The 20,574-nt window shown below is 44.1% G+C and overlaps 1 long non-coding RNA gene across 1 annotated transcript in view; it reads right to left on the reverse strand.

The window, feature by feature from the left end:
• Positions 1-3,107: 3,107 nt before the first annotated feature.
• Positions 3,108-20,574, reverse strand: part of LOC311521039 — a 32,835-nt gene continuing 15,368 nt past the window's right edge. Inside the window, exons 2-3 of the long non-coding RNA XR_014711763.1 lie at positions 18,987-19,137; positions 3,108-3,812 (exon numbers count right to left, since the gene is read on the reverse strand). This is a non-coding gene — a long non-coding RNA (uncharacterized lncRNA). The remainder of the gene's footprint in view (positions 3,813-18,986; positions 19,138-20,574) is intronic.

Raw genomic sequence — 20,574 nt, forward strand, 5'->3', positions numbered from 1 at the left:
ACCTTCCTGGCTTCCCCCCTCTCTGGGTTCACCAGCATCCTAACTCCCTCCTACCTCCCTGCAGCCCCCTTCTGCTCTCAGCTCCTCAGCTTTACACAGGCCCCACCTGGTAGGGTTGCCAGCTCTGACTCAAGCTATTCCAGGAGACTTTTTTCCGCAACATGACAATGTCATTTTCTTAAAATATCCTATTAAAATCTCCCGGATTGCATTCAATAGTGACCGGGAGATGGATGCCAATTCCGGGAGGCTCCAAGCCAACCCTACCTGCTGGGCCTCATTTAGTCAACCCCTGCTCCTAGGTCCTCCTCTAGGTGCAGCCTGGGGAGGTAATTGGCCTGCCTGCCCACCATAACCCCTTCCAATCCTGTGTGGGAGGGACATGTCATCATACATCCCTGAACCTTCTCTTTAATAAGCTAAATAAATCGAGTTCCTTGAGTCTATCATCACAAGGAAAGTTTTCTAATCCTTCAGTCATTTATTGTAACGCTTTTCTGAACCCTCTCAAATTTATCAACATCCGTCTTGAACTGTGGGCCCCAGAAATGGGCACAACATTCCAGCAGCAGTCACACTAATGCCAAATCCACTGGTCTGGGCATGGAACTGGGAGCCATGTCACCCAGAGTCCTAATTCCAGTTCTGACACTTACTCAAAGTAGGGAAATCAACGAACCTCTCAGCTATTGGATGAGGTGTTAAAAAACTATCACATGACATACAGAGAAATGCCATGAAGTTGCGTGTAGGCCCTCCCTTTGCTTGGCCAATAAATCCTCCTAACTGTAACCACATAAGAGCCAGATACTAAACAAATGCTGGGTGTAACATATGGCTGTGCACTTCTGTCAGAGTTAAAACCTCATTCTCACCAGCTGTAACATTTTCTTCTGTCCACATAGGCAATGAGATATCTATTTACCTAGGCACATACACACTCCAGCTATGGTCTGGCCACTGCCATGCTATTTGTTCAGCCATGATCATAACTGCAGTGTGGGTGGTGCCTAGGATAACCTTAACATTTCTAGATGATAACGAGAAACTTTCCCTTCTAGTATCAGGACGTAATAAACTTTATACTCCACACAAACAGGATTAGATAGAGTCTGCTTTTAGGACAAAATTCTCACTCACATGCACACAGTGGATCTTCCCTCCCCACACAACTTTATGTACACTCTACGGGTATGGAGTTCATGGAATCTCTGCACATAGAAAGTAGGCTATCAGAGTTAAAAAATTGCGAGTAAGGATTTTAGAGGGAAGTTTTGGCTTTAGTGTCCTTTGGCTGGTGAAAACAATATCTGCTCTATTAAAAATACTTATATTAGTAACAAATGAAAGGATTACTAACGTCACTCTTCACAGAAAGCTACAAGACTAGAACTGCTAATATTTTGCTCTGAGGTAATGTTATTATCCAAACCAAACCCACAAATTCAAACACTCCCAAACTTTGGGAAAAGTCAGAACTGAATCCAGACCCAAGCTGCAGCTCAGGCCTGTATTCTGGGGAAAAGGGTTGAAAGTTCTGGGTGTGACCCAAATTTCTGGAGCTTTTCAAACATTTCTAGAGACTTCTTTGAAATATAAATAGTCTCCCCTCCCCACTCTAAACAATAAGCCTTACATACTTCTCAGAGCTCCCTTTTGTAGCTACTGTTTAGACAAATATATTTTAGCAAGTCTGTTTTAGAAAATGACAAACGTGCACAATAAATCCCCAACTATGGGCACTGGAGCGAACCTCTCCTGCTTCGTGGATGGAATCAGTAGACTGGAAACAACCCAAACTCTACTCTATATGGATGTGTTTTCCATCATGTATGGAGGGGAACCTCCTGCTGCAAAAAGGCAGAAGTTCTGCCTCTGGGGCATGCTTCTGCCTTCCCTAAAAAAGCCCCTCCATTGGAACTCCCTGGAGCTGGAGATTGTGGAGTCACAGGAGTTAGCCAGGCTCAGTCAGATTCTTCATCCATCCAGACACCAATGGTATAAAACACAGGGGGACCTGAAGCTGTAAGGACTTTGATTTTCCTCCCCACACCCACACCTTTGCATTTTGGAAAACCCACGTAGAAGGGAATCCACCCAGGCAGCCAGTCAAGCCAACCCAGAGGAACACAGACTGTATAGGGTTGGAAGACAAGTGACAGTCACACAGATGCTCATTGTCTCCCACAGATCTTAGTGGGCTGCTAGCTAAGGAAGTGGAGCCTCTAGATTCTTCCATGGTGGGAGATTGCCAGAATAGATCTTAGCCAAAAGGCTGAAATGATCAAGTGTTGACCGTGTATTAACTCTTTATCTATAGTTATAAGAGGACGCTGTGCTAAATAAAAGGGACACAATTAGCTCAGCAATACAGTCTAGTTATCAAGGCCAAAATATGTTATATAATTATTAACCACATGAAACTTACATCCTTTCACTAGGCAAGTTACTTACGAAAATCAAGAAAAAGTTACACTAACGATTCTCTATAGGTAAGCTCTCCACTGTTAATCTGCTGGAAGAAGGGGGTGGGGAAAATAAACTTCTTAATACATGCAATATGAATATCCAATCTCAATAGCTTAAGACAGTGGAGGTAATTGCATGTAATACTTATAAGGTACAAAACCCCCAACCCAACAGAATGGTTGCTTTAATAAATCTTGTGCCTAGAAAAACACCAGCACCACCTACCTCCTAAGTTCCTGGTATAGCACAGGGCTCTCTTGTCTCCTTCACAACATTTCTCCCGGTTTTATATTGGTGCCTCTTTACAATGTAAACCCCTCCACATTAGTTACATTGACTTACCCAGGTCAGTCTATTGAATCTTTAGCTCTTCCCTCTTTTTAAGTTAAAGGGAGCTCTGCATAATGCATTTTTTTATTTATACTATATTTCACTCTAGACATGAAATCTTTAAAGGCTTCTACTCTTTGGGCAGTTGCCAGCATTCTAGCTCCATGAGGGAAACAGATAAACCACTGCCATTGAAAGCAATCAGTGCTGAATATATGTAAAAGAAAGAACGGCTTCCAAACAGCAGAGAGACATAAAACAGAGGGCAAGGCTGCTTGTCAGTCATTCTGTAAAAAGAAGAAAACCAGCAAAGGTTTAATATTTCTTTCAAGGTCACTTAAGTCTCATTAGCAATCCTAAGTTTAACCCAGTCCAAAGGACATAGAACCCAAGTCAAGAACAGTATCTCGTTTCATGGAGACAAACATTTCTTCTCACAGTTCCTACAACAAGCTTATCTGGTTTCCTGCAGGACCATAAAAATGTAGGCTTGCCCTCTGTCATTCACCCACAAGCTGGCTGGATATAAAATGGCCACAGAAAAACCCATTAATTCCAGCTGGCACATGGGTTTAGCTAAGGCTTTTCTGGCCTGTCAACTGAAAGGAGAAGAGTCAGAAAAAAACCAATTGCTAATTCTCTGGGCATGTTTCAGAATTTGGTTTCCAGTTTAGAATATTTCTCAGTCCACTGGCACAGTTCTAGAGAAGCTTCCTGAAGTCCATTGCCTGCTTTCCTAAAGTTATTTGAGTTCAGCATGACACTCTGGAATCAGCCGGGTTAGAGACTCTTCTCTTCTTTGTGTAGATCCATCTGTCTGTTGGGTCCAGATGCTTCGGTGCAAAGTTTAAACTTAGCTGCTGCTCCAATAAATGGTGTAGTTATAAGATTAAGTTCTACTGGAGCTACAGATTCAGCTCCCTCTAGTCTCTCTACAAGGGCACATTCTGTGAGCGCTTTCAAAGAGCGCAGCTCTCCCAGATATGGGCTTTCATAGTACAGGAGGCCGTTCACTGAAAAAGAAAAGGAAGGCTTTGTGAAGAGCATGTGTTCTCCGGGTCAGAGTCCTCCAGACAAGATAGAGGAATAAATTATGCCTCATTGAAACTATGTATGAGCTCAACATTTCTCTGCCATCTTTAAACGGTGTGATAACTTTTCCAGAACAGATCCTGACAAGACATTTTTGTTTCCCTTTTAACTTTCCACTGTATTAGGTTTTTGAAAGGGAAATAGATATATCTTCATATTTTATAATTGTGATAATAATTTAATTATTGTGATATAATTGTGAAAATTTCGTATGACCTCTTGTATAACAGGCATAGGATTTGTCTGAATTAATTCCTTTTTGAGCATATCTTTTATAAAAATAGCCAATCTTGATTTTAAAATCACCAGTGATGGAGAATCCAGCACAACCCTTGGTCCGTTGTTTCGACGGACAACTACTCTAGCTGTTAAAAATTTGCCCCCTCTCCCCCCAAAAAGTCCCACAAATGTTTGAATTTTTTGCTTCCAGGTTTTCACCCCTTTTAGGTTGGTTTTCTACAAAAATTCAAATCTTCCACTTTATTGGCACAATTGGTTATGGCAGGTGAATAACCAAGCTTTGTGTTCTCACCAGAAGCAGCTACATGCTCATCCAAGTAAACTGAAACATCGACTTCTGACCAATCACAATTAACAATTAACAATAAAAAGACATAAAATTAAAGAATGCATACAATAAAGGAAATTACCATTTGGAGGGTAAGTTAGTCAGATGTTGTTTGCTACAATTTTTCCACTTCCATATAGCTCTAATAAGCAGCTTGCTGTATTTTGACCCTAAACTGGCCCATGTTCTAGGAGTAGCTTTTTACCAAAGTTTCTGTAAGTTGCAACCTCTCTTTTTGTAGGCCGATCTCATTATGGTGATCCATAGCGAGGTGACCTTTAATCACACCGGGTTGCTCAAGCTGTTGGCCATGATTGCCACCTTTCACTCAGGCTAAATGAGGCAACAATTAAATCCCTCTTTATTTAGTGATAGTTGAAATGATGGAAAACCACTGCCCAAGGATGAGACAACACACAAAGCTGGACAGTGGCTGAGCCATGTTGTCCAAGGGGTTTACCAGTGCAAGGGCTGGTTCCAGGCACCAGCGAACCAAGCAGGTGCCTGGGGCGGCAAGTGCAAAGGGGCAGCAATTAGCCCTTGGCGGCGGCGGGAATTTGGCAGCCGCTCCGTCACAGCGTGTTTCGCGCTCGGTGGCAATTCAGCGGTGGGGACGTGACTGTTCTTCGGCTGCACCATCACTCCGCCTCCTGCAAGTTTTTTTTTTTTGCCGCTTAGGGCGGCAAAAACGCTGGAGCAGACCAGTGCTCTGATAACAAGTGCTGGGGTGGGAGACTGATTTGATTTCAGCTAGGGGGGGAGAGAAGAAGTTACAGAAACACCACAGAAGCACACAGAGAAAACAGCAACAAAGCCAAGACACAGCCAGAGCCACAGTTATGGTGTGACTCTGAGAAAAGTTGAGCAAGCTTTTGTGCAGAGTGTTAGAGGGCTTTCCCTCCACCCTCCCACATCCCTGGTTCTTGTCAAGCAGACAGCGAGCAGAAAAAGACCAGAAGTCCGAAGTGCAGACAATGCGATGTTTATTGGGGTTAATTTCAAGCAAGCATGATTCCAGTTTTCCTACCTACTTCCTGTTTGATCCCATTTTATATAGTAATATTCTCAGCTATCCCTTAACCAATCATTTTACTGAAATCTATCTAACCAATCCTAACGTAACTTAATTCTCTAACCAATTATATCACACTACCCTAAATAAATTACATCTAGCAAAATTAATTATACAGCAGACAGAAACAATTAGAGAACCCGACAGATTAACAATAGAAAAGTGGGGGCCATAAAGATAAAACTATACAGAAATGAGGGTTTCACAACCACAACTATTGATAGGTGATTTCTTCCCAGACAGGTTTCTATCAAACTAAGTTTTCTTTAACCATCTTAAGATCTGTTTCTTTATCTGGGGGTGATGGGCACTATCAGGACAGGATCGTCTTCCAAATAGCCCAATAACACCTTATTTCAATGTGACTTGTTTGGAATGTGAGGATGTGACCATTCGCTTCCCAGTTTATGGCTTCCCCTGCTGCTTAGCCAAAGGCCTTAGCCTAAGAACAAGGCCTCAGCCTATCCTAGTGGGAGAAGGCCCATACACAGGCAGACTTGTGATTTTGCTTCTTTGTTTTATACCTCTGTAACTAGCTAAGTGATAAAAATACACCTAAGTTCTTAAAATATAGGCCTTTACAGGCAGGCCTGCATATCTATATTCTAACACAGATCATTGGTTAGAAAGAGCCTTGGAACTGTGGGCAAAAACCGTCCCCCCACTGTTTGATTCCTACTGTGTTCAGAAAATAGGACTTCAGAAAATACACAGGATTGCATCAAAGAAATACCTGACTCTTTCATCAATTTCTCCCAGCAGAAAAACGGCCAATTGCAAAGGGAATAACGCTTGGACCAGATTACTACAGTGTAGTTTTTATCTACGGCTACCTTTGAAACCCTGAGTGGAGACCATAGCAGAAGTGACTTGCCAAAAGTTTGCAACTGTGAGAGCTGGTGATGCCCGGGCTTCATGCATTGCTCTGGTTAGTCTGTACTTCAGCACGTGCATTTGCTAGGTTCAATTTGATAAAGCTGAATATAGGACTTCTCTATTTGAGGGGCCACCTGCTGCTCTGCCAGCTGCTGCAGGGTTGTCAACCCTTCTCCAAGATGCTATCTGAAGAATGAAAGGCAAAAGCTTCTGTCAAGGGTCTGTAATAGAGTTACTTTGCAGCATCCTTCTGCATGAAACAGGAGGCTGGAGGTCGAGGTGGCTGGAAAGCCTGAAGTGCTGCTTTAAGGGTCTATTCTGGCCTGGAAACACAGATTTTGCTCCCAGCTACTAAAGCTGCTCAGATACCACGGTGATGGGCAGTGTCAGAACCTATGTAGAACAGAACGATTGGCAGTTGGCTGTGGGAGTTTGTTTTGGGGCGCTGCCAAGTGATTTTTCCCATTAAACCTCCTTTGCACTAGTTCTACAATTTGAGGCTTTTCCTGTTAGTTACTGATTTTAAATGCAATTTGCTTAATAAGTCTATAAATGTCTAGAACATATATAAGCCGATGTTACAAATTAAATGGGCAAACAGCACGCCCTTCCCCTGCCCATTTTTTAAAATTACACAACACAGACCAGCCTTAATATTCTGTTCTTTTGGCCTGAGACAAAGAGCAAACCTTCACTCCCTTTGAAGGTTAAAAGTGGGGAAGAGCTGTCTGGAGCTGCTCCTGTCTGATGAGGGGAGGGGGTGGGGGTTGGGGGTGGGGGAACATCCATCCATTAACAGAAGCTATTATAAAACCCTAGATAAATACACTTCATTAAGTGCCTAGCGCTCTGTATAAATAATCAGCAAGAGGAACAATACGCAGTTTGCACAAAGCAATTTGGATCTTTGGGCTTTGGTCTGATGTGTTAGAACTCTGCCATTTACCTTGCTCGTTAAATCTCACCTATCTTTGTATCTATGGGAATCTGTATGTTGAAGCTTGATTAGGGGAATGTTTATCTGGATTTCCACCCATTGCTTCATGTTCTCTATGTATATAGATCTCCCCGCTGTATTTTCCACTGAATGCATCCGATGAAGTGAGCTGTAGCTCACGAAAGCTTATGCTCAAATAAATTGGTTAGTCTCTAAGGTGCCACAAGTCCTCCTTTTCTTTTTGCGAATACAGACTAACACGGCCGCTACTCTGAAACCTAGCTAAGTGTGTATTTCTTAGATAAGCCTCAGTGGCACGTGCTTGTAAATCAGACTGAATTGGGGTGATGCAATTCATTTGTTGTATTCTGAGACCTTTGGTTTCTTTTGACTTAAGAGTGAGAGTTCTAATGTCATGGGCTCCAGTTATGGCTTTTGCAGGACTAGATTAACATCAAGTGCCTGTCGCCCAGGTCCACCTTAACATGAGGTGATTAGAGAAGAGATTAGTTGAGAATGGGTGGAATGGGGAGAAGAAAATGAGAAGCCATTGCTGGAAGAATGTAAAAAGGGATAGGAAGGTGAAGATTGTAAAAAGGGATAGGAAGGTGAAGATAATAGCTGGCAGATAAGCACAAACTGCTCCAAGTGTAGAGAGCAGCACAGGAAGTAAGAAAGTTAGAATGGGAGGAGATGAAGGCAAAATAAGTCAAAAGTATTTGAAGAAGGAAGAGAGAAAGGAAGGAACGTGAAAATGAGAGCAGAGCTGTATGTGAAAGAGATTAAAAGGGTCTCAAGGGCAAGAGCAACGAGTTTGAGCATTGTCTGATAAAAGACAGGAAATAAATTTAAGGATTCAACAGAAGGAGACAGGTTATAGAGTCAGACTTTTGAGCTGAGCACTTATGATACAGAAATGAAATGCTCTTACGTTTCTATAGCCAGACTTCAAATGGTTCCAATGTTCATTTGTGTTAAAAATTCCATTCCTGGGAACCCTTATTCTATTCTATTGATAATTAAACTGCACAAGGTAGAAGAGAAAAAGCATCTCACTCCACAGACTCTTTTTTTCCTTTGTGCTTTTTCAAAAGCTTATGTGGCAGCTCTGGCACAGTTGCCAAGGAAAGCCCTAGAGACACTTCAGTAATGCTGATGATAGCATGGGATTGCTCTGGTGGGATGTGGAAAGCCAAGGATGGTGGGATCAGCATGATAGACACCTCATGATGTGGGATGATGGGACTTTATTTTAATGGTTGTTCCCCTGTTTGCATGAGGCCAGATGTAGACTGACAGGACCACAGGCCAGATTTGCATTCTATAAGCATAGCCCCAATAGACAATGCCTTCTCCTTAGTGCAGATCCTGCCCTTCCAGTCCTCAACCGGCTTCCTCCCTACTGCTGGTACCCAGCTGGCCGCTTCCACACACCCCAAAATTTCAAGTGACTAAAGTAGGATGCAGCGCCATTCAGGTTGGGCCCATCCACCCCTCCATAGATGGAAGCAGAGGGGTGGACAGGACAAATTTGATTAGTGTGAGACCCTGTGCACCAGATTGCAACAATGCCACTCAAATTTGGCCTGTCCGCCCCTCTTTAGCCAGACATGGAGGTGTGGCAGGCCAAACCTGAGTGGCACTGGCGACCCAGTGTGCCAGGTCACAAAGCCACTCAGTTTGAAGGCCCGCTCAGATGGGGCCCTTTTTCACCTCACACCCACCCTGGATGGCCCTGATTGCAAAAAATGAGTACTTCAACCAGGACGGGGGAGAAGACTGGGGGGGCAAAGTGGGACCGTCCTGTGAAACCCTGGACTGTTGGGATGCATGCTCTTCATCTGTCTTGTAAATGGTACCTATACTTTTGACTGGCTGGGCACATTTTTTAATTGTGCCCTGTGTATTTAGGCGTCCCTTTAAGGCTATCATCTTGTAACCGGAGAACCCCTGCCCTGCTGGCAGTGACTGTAGAGCATGAGCTGTTAGGGTATGGAGCAGACAACTGGAGCTCTGCTAATGAAAAAGCATTGATCTCCCAGTTGTGTGTGTGTGTGTAAGCATGGATTTGCTCCCATGTGCATTGCACCCCGCCACCAAATATACAAGCTCTATGCTATAGAGGCTTGGACACTCCCAGCGTCTGCAGAACCTTGGACCAGCCTGCCACTGTGTTAAGCAGAATGGCCTAGCAAACAGTGATGTGTGCTGGAGGTGCTAGAGGATGGAATTGTGATATTAGATGTATATTTGCCATTCTGAACTGATCTGGTAGAACTCCTATTGTACAGCTACTGAAGAAGACATACCGGGTATGTAGCAGTGCAAGGAGCTCTCAAGATTTATGTTATTTCCATGTGTGATGCATGGCTAGAAAGGGTTAAACATCCTGCAAAATAAATAACTCTCAAAAGACATGTGGGGAGATAATGTTTGTGTTTCAGTGTATTTACATATGTATGAGTAGGGTCAAGGATGTAATCAACAGTCCCTGTCTATGCTGTATTCTGATAATTCAGAGGTCAGAAGAACATCCTATCATTTAAATGAATTGTAAACATGGGATATCTCTATATTCATCTCTCTTTGAAATGTATAGCAAATAATCTGTGAATGGTGGAGGAACAAGCAAATTGCCTTATGTTAATTCTTTAGCTAAGTACCGGTGATGGACCTCCTTCAAAGTCATGCTAATTACCTGTTGAACTCCCAGCTTGTCAAAAGACCTGAAATTGTATGAAAGATCCTTGGGTCTGATTCTGTCATCTCAGATCTGCTTAGGCTTCATGGGGGGAAGTTTGAGTCACAAGACTGAGGTCCCAGTTATGCTGGTACACCCTGAATATAAGATTTGGACTTTGGACTATGACCTATGAACTATTTCTGAAAGAACTCTTTGCAGCTACAAAGCTCGCCATCTATGCTATGAATCTGAACCTCAATGAATTGAACTCATGTCTGGATGTATATTGATCTTTTAACCATATGCTCTCTCTCTGTTGTTTTTTAATAAATTTTAGTTTAGTTAATAAGAATTGGCTGTAGCATGTATTTGGGTAAGATCTGGAATATTCAATAAACTGAGAGGTCATGTGTGCAATCCTTTGGGATTGGTAGAAACTTTTCTTTTATATGATGAAATAATATTTACAGAAATTTTCATCATATTTGATGTGGATACCTGGAGGGATGCCTGAGGCTGAATCACTTTAAGGGAACAGTGTTGTTTGGACTTCTGAGTAACCAGTAAGGTAATAAAGAAGCTGTTTTATGCTGGCTTGGTAAATCTAAGTATTGAAATATCCACCAATTTTATGGGGATTACTCACCCTAATCTTTGCAGTTCACCCTAATTGAGTGACCATAGCTGGCTCTCCACTAGGACCCCGGTCACACAGTGTTACACAAAATAGCAAGACTTTGGGGGGGAAATAGCTGGCAATTGTAATAATGTGAGCCAGTAACCTGCTGCATGGCTGGCATGGCATAACACTGATAAACTGGTTCATGTGCATGTCTGATATGACCTTCTGTGAAGTATTGATTCATACATTGCAAGTCAAACTAGAATTCCATGGGATTTGTTTAGAACACTAATAAATCGTTCCTGTGTCTGAGAGTTTGACCTGCTGATCACTTGAGAAATTTAGAAAATTCCAGTCTCCGGCTGGACACTCCCACCTATCCATTATTTTTATCACTCTCTTCCAATCTGTTATTTTTCTTTCCTTATCTTTTGTTTTCCTTCTTGGATTATAATGTTTATTCTAGGTTTTAAGAGAGAAGGACCTACTAACAATTTAAAATGCAAACTGCAAGGCTGGATAAGGATATATTTTATGTCCTTATGTAATTCTGTATATAATATTATGGCAATAAAGTATTATTCTTTAGGTATACATATATATACACACATATATACTCCCCATACAAAACAGCACTCAATTTAAATGGTTTAGGTAGCAGCTCAGCAGTTGAATATAGAATTTATCACAAAAGTAGGTAACCTTCAAACAATGGCTAGCATATCTTTGCACATGTGTAATGTGTACATGAATCTAAATGACTGGGCATGAAAATATCTGGTGTACGAGTGCAAGGACACCTAGCTGGCCATGTTCTCCCTGCACAAAAACCTGAGACCAAAGTCTGCAGCCCTTAGACACTCTCACGTCAGCAAAGAAGAGTCTGCGATTGGCTTTCTGATTTGTTCTTGTCCACAGTGGTTTTGTGTATATAAATTGCTCATAGGTATGTATGCAATAGTGCATGACTTTTTTTGAAAATGGGTGGTTATGTGAGGTCCCACTGATCATTGCAGAATCCAATGATTCCTTTCACTTCTTGGGCACAAACTGTTTTACTTGTAATAAACAGAAGGGGAAGAAATCAAAGTCCATAGCTGAGCCTAGCTCACATACAGCAGCTCACACAACTACTGTTACATTCCTGGCTGGTGGAGTCTTTTGAGTAATTCTTTTGGCTTTCAAATGCCTTCCTTTTTTCTCCCCTTTGCACTTTGTGGAACAGCTTCTTTTCCCATGAAAGCTACAGGAATGCATAGATTATATATTTCTCTTGATAGGCGCTGCCCGCTTACAACACTGAGGCAGAATACAGAGTCTGTTTATCATCTTCTTCTGTGGCCATAAACTTTACAATGCCAAAGACCATAAAAACATAATAAATATAAAATAACAAATGGTCACACTAAATTTAATTCCATAAATTGCCTTCCGTAACATGTATTGTGAAATGCTTTACAGACTCAAAGATAACAAGATATTACATTATTAATGATAAAATAACAATGAATAATCCACTGTCAGCCACCACCTCCCACTTTCAAGCCCCTTATTTAGGTGCCGGAGTATGGGTGCAGAAAGCCTACTTATAGGCAGCCGCTTTATAAAAGAATCTCAGCCAGAGAAGGTAGAAAACATTCAGTGGTAATTGCCATTGTGCTCTCATAGGCTCTCTCTGCTTCACAGACCAGTGGAAGGATAGTACAGTGGGAAGGAAGGTGGGTCTAGTGGTTTAGGCACTAGCTTTGGCATTGGGAAACAGGGTTTCCATTCTTGATTTTGCCACATAACTCCTGTGTGACTTTCAGCAAGTCATCTAAGTCACAGATAAGTGCCTAAGTTAGATCAAGACTAGAAGCTGGATAAAAGGCTGTGATTCAGCTCACGCAGGGGCCACCTAGCCTCTGACGGAATGAGAGGAGACTATATTTATTTACCCTCTTGACTAAGCCGGCATACCCACCCTTGGCCAAAATCATTCGCCTTTCCAGGCTCGTAGAGCCATCCCCACTCCTAGATTCCTAAGGGCCCAATCCTGTAGGGGGCTGAGCATCTCCTTCAATGAGAGTTGAGGACATTCAGCACCTCGAAGGACTAAGTGCTTAAGCTGCACCAGTGGCTCCTAGTGCACTTTCCCAAGCGTGGCTTGCCAAAAGGTGGCCTTCCTTCAAGGTGAGCCTTTGTGTCGGCTCAGCCTGGAGCTATGTGCTCTGTTTCAGCTGCTGCAGATTTCTGCTACCCACTTCCTGGCTGAGGAGTTTGACTGCAAGCTCCTTAACACCAGTGTTCTGCACTGTCTATCCCTTTAGTTGTTGTGGGTGCAATCCAGGGTTACAAGCCAGGCATTCCTGAATGGTCCTGATCCCATTCATTGCCTGTCACCCTATATTCTCCCCCCTTCCCCAAAGGCCAAGTCCTGAGAGATGCTAAGCATGTGCAATTCCCACCAGAGTCACTGGGAGTTGCAAGGGTTTAGCACTTCTAAAATTTGTCCCTAAAACCGGGTGGTAGAGCATTTACACCACTTGCCCCTCTTGGTGCTTTAGATCCAGTTTGGTGGCCTTCAGGGCACACTGCACGGTGCATTTTTTTCCAACAGGCTGTGAAATGGGGTTTTAAATGTAAATCTTCCATATGGCAGAGATGGCTCCTTAAAATTGCTGGGGTTGCAGCTTTTGGGCATCAGGTAGTGAGGTCTGAGAGCCAAACTCCTGATGGACTTCAGCTGAGCTCTGCATAGGCCCAGAGTTGTGCCCATGGGGGAGGAGCTACAGTATCGGGGCCACCATCCCTGAACGTAGCTAGGAAAAACAAGTTCTTGCCCCCATTCACTCACGCTCACATCACCCACACTTGCTTTCTCTTTCACTCACCATCACATCCTCACTTGCTCTCTTTCACCCACTCACATACTCTCTTTTTTTCTCTCTCTCACACACACTCACTTCTTTCTGATGCCTTTCTTGTCCCTTTGTTCCCTGTTTCTTTGTTCTCTTTCCCGTTCATTTTTGTCAATCTCTGCTCTCAAGGAAGTGTTCTGTTTGCCTGCTTCAAAGCGCTGCCCCTCAGATTCCGGGTCAGAGTGCTGAAGCAGAGAGGAGCTTCTTTGTGAAATCCTGCTGGTTAGCGCAGGCCCTCACGGCCACCTCCGCTAGATGTCAACTACACAGAAAGATGGCAAATTACCTACCAGAGTATAAAGGCCCGGACAGTTAAGATAGAATGCATGCCTCCCCTCCCCTCAGCTATATCTTTCTCTCACTGCATCAAGTCCAAATAGCTGAGCTTGGAGCAAGGGCTTGCCTTTATTATGATTTCTATTACAGTAGAGCACACAGGCCCTAACTGAGTTCAGGACCCCATTGTGCTATGGGCTGTACATACACATAGTAGGAGACAGCCCCTACCCAGAAGAGTCACACTCTAAGTAGACAAGCCACACGAAAGGAGAGGAATCAGAAGCACAGCGAGATGAGGTGACTGGCTCAGCATCACACAGCAGGTAGTGGCAGAGTCAGGGTAAACCCCAGGTCTTTTGAGTCCTGACCTAGGGTCCTATCCATGAATGAATGCTCCCCAAGATGATCAACCATTCACTTAAATTGTGACCATGCAACTCCCATGGACTTCAATGGGAGCTGTGCACAATAAATATTAACAACAAGGGGGAAGGAATACAATCCAAAATAGGGAAAGAACAGGCTAAAGAACATTTAGATAAGTCCGCTGTATTCAGGTTGACAGGGCCTGATGAAATTCATCCTTGGGTACTTGAGGAACTAGTTGAAGCAATCCTGGAACTGCTACTGATTATCTGTGAGAACTCATGGAGGATAGATGAGGTTCCAGAGAACTGGAGAAGGACAAACGGTACCTATCTATAAAAAGGGAAACAAAGAGGACACAGGGAAGTATAGACCAGTCAGCCCAACTTCAAAATCTGAAAAGAACTGGAACATATAATTAAATAATCAATTTCTAAGCACCTAGATGACCATGGGGTTATAAGGAATATGGAATATATAAGGAATATATGGATTTATCAAGAACAAATCATGCCAAACCAACCTAAATTGGTTCTTTGACAGGGTTACTGGCCTAATCGATGGGGAAAGCAGTAGATGTGATTTACCTTCATTTTAGTAAGACTTTTGACACTCGGGACAGTCACATGGGCAAACTTGGGAAATGTGGTCTGGATGAAACTACTGTAAAGTGGGTGCAAAACTGGTTGAAAAACCACACCCAAAGAATAGTTATCAATGGTTCGCTGTCAAACTGAGAAGACATATCTAATGGGGTCCCGCAGGGGTCAGTCATGGGTCTGGTACAGTTCACTAGTTCCATTAATGACTTGGATAATGAGGTGGAGAGTATGATTATGAGATCTGCAGAGGGACTGCTAGCACTTTGGAGGACAGAATTAGAATTCAAAAAATCATGGTAAATTAGAGAATTGCACTGAAATCGATGAAATTCAGTAAAGACAAGTGCAAAGTACTACACCTAGGAAGGAAAAATCAAGTGCATAACTAACCAATGGGGAATAACCGAGTAGGTGGTAATACTGCTGAAATGATCTGGAGGTTACAGTGGATCGCAAATTGAATCTGAGGTGACAAAGTGATGCAGCTGGAAAAAAGCATGTATTCTAGGATGTATTAAAGGAGAGTCATATCTAAGACATGGGAAGTAACTGCACTGGTGAGGCCTCAGCTGGAGTAGTGAGTCCAGGTTTTGGTGCCACACTTCAGGAAAGATGTAGACAAACTGGAGAGAGTCCAAAGGAGAGCAACAAAAATGCTAAGTTTAGAAAACCTGACCGATGAGGAAAGGTTAAAAAGAGTGGGCATGTTTAGTCTTGAGAAGAGAAGACTGAGGGGGGACCTGATAACAGTCTTCCAATATGTCGAGGTCTGTTATAAAAAGGATGGTGATCAGCTGTTCTTCATGGCCGCTGAATTTAGGAAAAGAAGCAACTGGATTAATCTGCAGCCAGGGAGATTTAGGTGAGATAATAGGAAAAACTTCTCAACTATAAGGATAGTTACATGCAGGCACAGGCTTCTAAGGGTAAGGGAGGTTGTGGAATCCCCATCACTGGAAGTTTTTAAGAACAGGTTGGACAGACACCTGTCAGGGATGGTCTAGGTACACTTGGTCCTGCCTCATTGCAGAGAGTTGGACTAGGTGCCCTCTTAAGGTGCCTTCTAGCCCTACATTTCTATAATTCAATGCTGCCCACAGAACAACCTGACCCCCTAGAAAAATAGCAGGGCAATGCATGGCTGCTACTGACCCTTAAGACTGTTATAGCCCCTGTTAATTCTGCTACCCCTATCTCCAGGGGGCAGTAGCGGGTGAATCAACATAGCTGCTAGATCTGCACTGCCTCCCTCCTAAAATGTGTGCTGATATGGGGAGAATAACCCCACCATCTATCAAAGATGCTTATGATGCTGTAGTAGCTGAGCACCTCACAATCTCTTCTAATATGTTTACCCTCACCACACCCGTGGTGGCAAGGTGACTTGCCCAGGCTCCCGCTGGATATCTATGGCAGAGTAGGGAATTAAACCCACATATTTGATTAGTGTTCTAACTACTTGATCATCCTTTCTGGCTAGGGCTAGGTACCTCATTCTGTGGTCTTTAAAGTTATTGGGACTCTTTAAGTGACATCAGGGGCAACTGGATTGAACTCCAGTTGTGCTGCCCTCTCTGGAGATGGAGAAGCAGGCAGGATTTGTCTCTGTCCTTCCCACCTCCCCACGGTTTGTGAAGGTAAAGGTCTCTTTCTGTCTCTGTCTGCAGCACCCTGCACATTAAACCATTGGCCATGGTTTCAGCATTCACAGAGCCATGCATCTCACGCTTCCCGTGTTTTGGAGCCACTCTCCAGCCATGATCTATTTACAGGTTCATCTCCACTTCCTGTGATTAGCTGCATTGCAGCAGCTCACATGCCTGTATTTCAGCAGGGGATTAACAGGAGTTGTGAAAGGTGGAACTCGGGCTCAGTCTGTTCCATTACTTGTGTCAAGTCAGCATGCCGCCACCTCGATCTTTCAGATTGCTCTGTAACGGCAATGCATCATGATTATCTAGGCAACTGAACTGTGGCAAATGCTATTAGGTTCTCTCTTCTTAATGGGAGCTGTGTGTAATTAATTCCCCACGTGCCATCTGGGGAGAACACAATTTCCCCCTTCTATCACATTTCCTATTCAAAAGAAGGATGGTTACGTGTTTAGTGCACAGCACTGGGATTTAGGAGATCTGGATTTGTTTCATGGGTGGGCCAAATTTCTTATATTGTGTTTGTCATATAGAGCCAGAATTTCAAAACTATTTAGGTGCCTAAAGATGCTTCACAGGTGCCTCGTGGTTTTTTTAAAAGCACCTATACAGGTTAAGTGCCTAACTCCCATTGATTTCAGTGGGCAGCTCTCTGCATCTTTAGGAGTCTAAATAGCTTTGAAAATAGCTTTGAAAATTTGGCCCTGAACTTCTCTGTGCCTCAGTTTTCCACCTATAAAATGGGATAATCCAATCCAATCCATAGTAGTAAGCCCTTTAGCTGAGAGGAAAGAACTCTCTACTCTTTCCATTGCTGAAAAGGGTAAAAGTGATGCCACAGAGATGGTCATTTGCATAAGCTACCTACCCACAATTCCACTTGTGACCCTTGGAGGTCACCGGATCTATACATGAACTTGGATTTTGGGTGATAGAGGGCTCCAAGAGAGGCTTGAAGCAGGGGAGAAACCCTGTCTGTTGGTAAAGAACTCATTTCCACATTGTCAGGATTCTGTTCAAGGGTCTGAAGTACTCTTGGTTCCCTTTCTCTAAGAATTTTGTGGTGAGACAGCAGCCATAGAGGACAGTAGCAGAGCTGAGTGGGCTCTACCTGTCCAGCACCTTAATGAAGCTGAATTGCTAACTGGGGCTATGTGATGGTGTCTCTAGATTGGACCAGGCAAGGAGCTCCCTTGGGACTCTTGGACTGCTGCTATGAACTGAGGGTGGGATTTGGGGAAGGGTGAGGCCAAGGGACATTGTTCCTGGTGGGTGGGAAGGGAGTTAGAGGGACTGCTGCTAAAGTTACTGGGGGTGTTTGGGATATTTTATTCTTTATTTGCATATCTGTACCATTTCTGGGTTTTCCCACATTTGTGGCCGTGTTCCCTTTCCCTTAGCAAAGATTCCCTAGTTTGTTCACAGACTTGGAGTGCTTGTGAGTGGGGGAGTCCTGACTGCTAAGGGCACCCAGTGAGGGTGCATTAGCTCTCCCAGGTTTCTGGGTCAGGGCTTGAGCCGGTTTTGTTCTTTGTCAAGTGGGACCCTAGATCTATTGAACCCGGCTGAGGCGACTAGTGGGAGGGACACAAAGGGGGCACCAGCTAAAGGGGGGCATGTGATCTCCCCATGTGACTCGTCCCCACCCCCCACATGACCTCATCATGTGACACCCCCGCTCCCCACGTGACTCCCCCCACGTGACTCGTCCCCGCCCCCAGCCCAGAGGCCCCGTGCGCTCCCCGTCCCCTCTCCGTCCCACGTTACCTGGCAGGGTGGGGGTGGGGGCTCTGCTCCAGTCCCCCTGGCATGTGTGGAGCCACTAATGCATTCTCCCAGGGAGCCTCCAGCCACGCTGGCCACTGGGAATGCTGCCCGTGGTGTGGCACGCAGCGGCTGCTTTCTCCCAGGCAGCCTCCGGCCACGCTGCCCGCGGGGGACGCTGCCCGTGGTGCGGCATGCAGCGGCTGCTCTCTATGGACTGTCCCAGGCAGGCAGCGTGGCCAGAAGAGGAGGCCAGAAAAAGAGAGACTCTGGCCCCCCTCTTCCTTTCCAGCTGTGGCCCTGCTCCTTCATCTCCCCGGTTGCCAGCTTTGCTCCCCCACCCCTTGGCATTTTGAGGAGGGTCTTGTGACCCTCCCTCCCCACGGGTCACCATTGGCTGTTGTTAACGCCCTGGCAAGAGGGTTAGACCGGTAGAGACTGCCTTCTCCTAGGTGTAGGAACAGTGCCTGGCACAGTGGGCTCCCAGTCTCAGTAGATGCTACCATAACACAAATAGTTTCAGAAATGAATTAAGAGTTTGTCTACAAATGAAAGTAAATCCACAATTAAGTAGGGTATGAATTTAAAGCGGATTAAGTATTCCTGATTAACTCTGCGTGCTCGCTCTTGTTCTGGAAAAGAGCATCCACACAGGGAGATAATCAGGAATAACTCCCGGTGTAGGCAAGCCCTTAAGCAGCAGGAATCCAGCCCACCTGCGAGGGTTGTATAAATCCCATAGGGTTGTATAAATCCCATCTGGTATTTACGTACCATTAGCTTACGGTAACTGCAGTGCACATAACGGTGTTAATATGGGAAGTGTGAACAATGACTACTTAAGGTGAGGTGGATTTTGATCCAGGAAGCCAGAAACCATGAGCTGGCTGGTTGTCAGAAGCCGTGGTGGCAGAGAAGATGACACCTGAAAGTGGAGAGGCAAAACTTACTTGCAGGCACAGGACTGATTTATAGCAGCAGTAAAGAGCATTTTGGTTTGACTCAAACAGGGGCCTCCCCTGAAGTGAACCACATCTGATCTCTGGGGAATGCAGACTGTGTCATCCAGAGTTGTTGGTTTTGGTGGCTAAACTGAAGCATCCATTGGCTGATCTAAATAAACAGCTACAGAGCCTAATTCTCTGGTGCCCTGCACTTCGTGTTGTCATTTACTCCAATGTAAGGTGTGTGTCAAACTCTGTCATTCTGATTGGATAGCATTTTAGATTCTCTTTGCACTGATGCAATGGAGAATTGCACCCCAGTCTCCTCCCTGCTTCTCTTAACCCTCTATCTGTGCTACAAATACAGGGCTTGTCTACATGGGCACAGTCAGGGAAATTAAACTGAATTAACTTTCCAAGTGGATTAGTTAAACTGCATTAAAACCATTATCAGAGGGGTAGCCATGTTAGTCTGTAGCCACAAAAACAATGAGGAGTCCAGTGGCACCTTAAAGACTAACAGATTTATTTGGGCATAAGCTTTTGTGGGTAAAAAACCCCACTTCTTCAGATGCATGTATGCACACTCTTGTTCAAAATTCATAAACTGGCATTGTGAATTAAGCTAAACCAAATTTAGACCACTTTAATTCTCAATAAGTATCCATATGGGTTCAATGTGGTTTAACGAATCCATTTTAAATGCCCATCCTTTAGTTAATTTGAATTAACTTTCCTGAGTGTCCCCTTGTAGACAAACCCAGTGGTGACAGCCATCTGGTTACAACATGGTTGCCTTAATGATAGGAAGCAGAAGGAGGGTCTTGGGGTTAAGGCACTGAACCTTGACTCAGGTGATCTGGATTCCCTTTCTGACTTTGGATCTATCCTGCTATTATAGAAGCCAATTGGAGAAAGCCGGTATCAAACAAGGATCATGCTAACGCCTCATCAAATGAGCCAGAAATAAATTATGACTTGTCAATAAAACACATTTCATCCAGCTGCCAGCGCAGCTGTTGGCTGGAATCAGGCTGATGTGCCCATGGGGCAGAACAGTCCTGTTAAAATGCCCCTGGGGGCACAGAAGAAGTGGCTCAGACCACACATCAATCTGCCTTGCAGTTGTTCTGAGTTGTTCAGTACCTGGGTGAATCACTGAGAATGCCATGTCTCCTAAGTTACCCCCAACCTGTCAATTGAGCACATTCATTTAGCAGCAGCCACTCATGGGAATGCCAAAGAATTCAAACAAGCCTATGGAAGGCTATTGCAAGAGTAAATAATACGAAATCAGTGGTGAGAATTTTTGTCTTTCTTGCCAGGAAAAGGAGAGGCCGATTTTGCTGTCACCACAGTTAGCCCAAGGTTTGCCGCTGAGCTCAGTGGTTACAGGAGTGGCCCCTATCTGTAACTCT

This window comes from Lepidochelys olivacea (genome assembly GCF_965140295.1).
Source record: "Lepidochelys olivacea isolate rLepOli2 genome assembly, chromosome: 5".
Taxonomy (NCBI): Eukaryota; Metazoa; Chordata; order Testudines; family Cheloniidae; genus Lepidochelys; species Lepidochelys olivacea.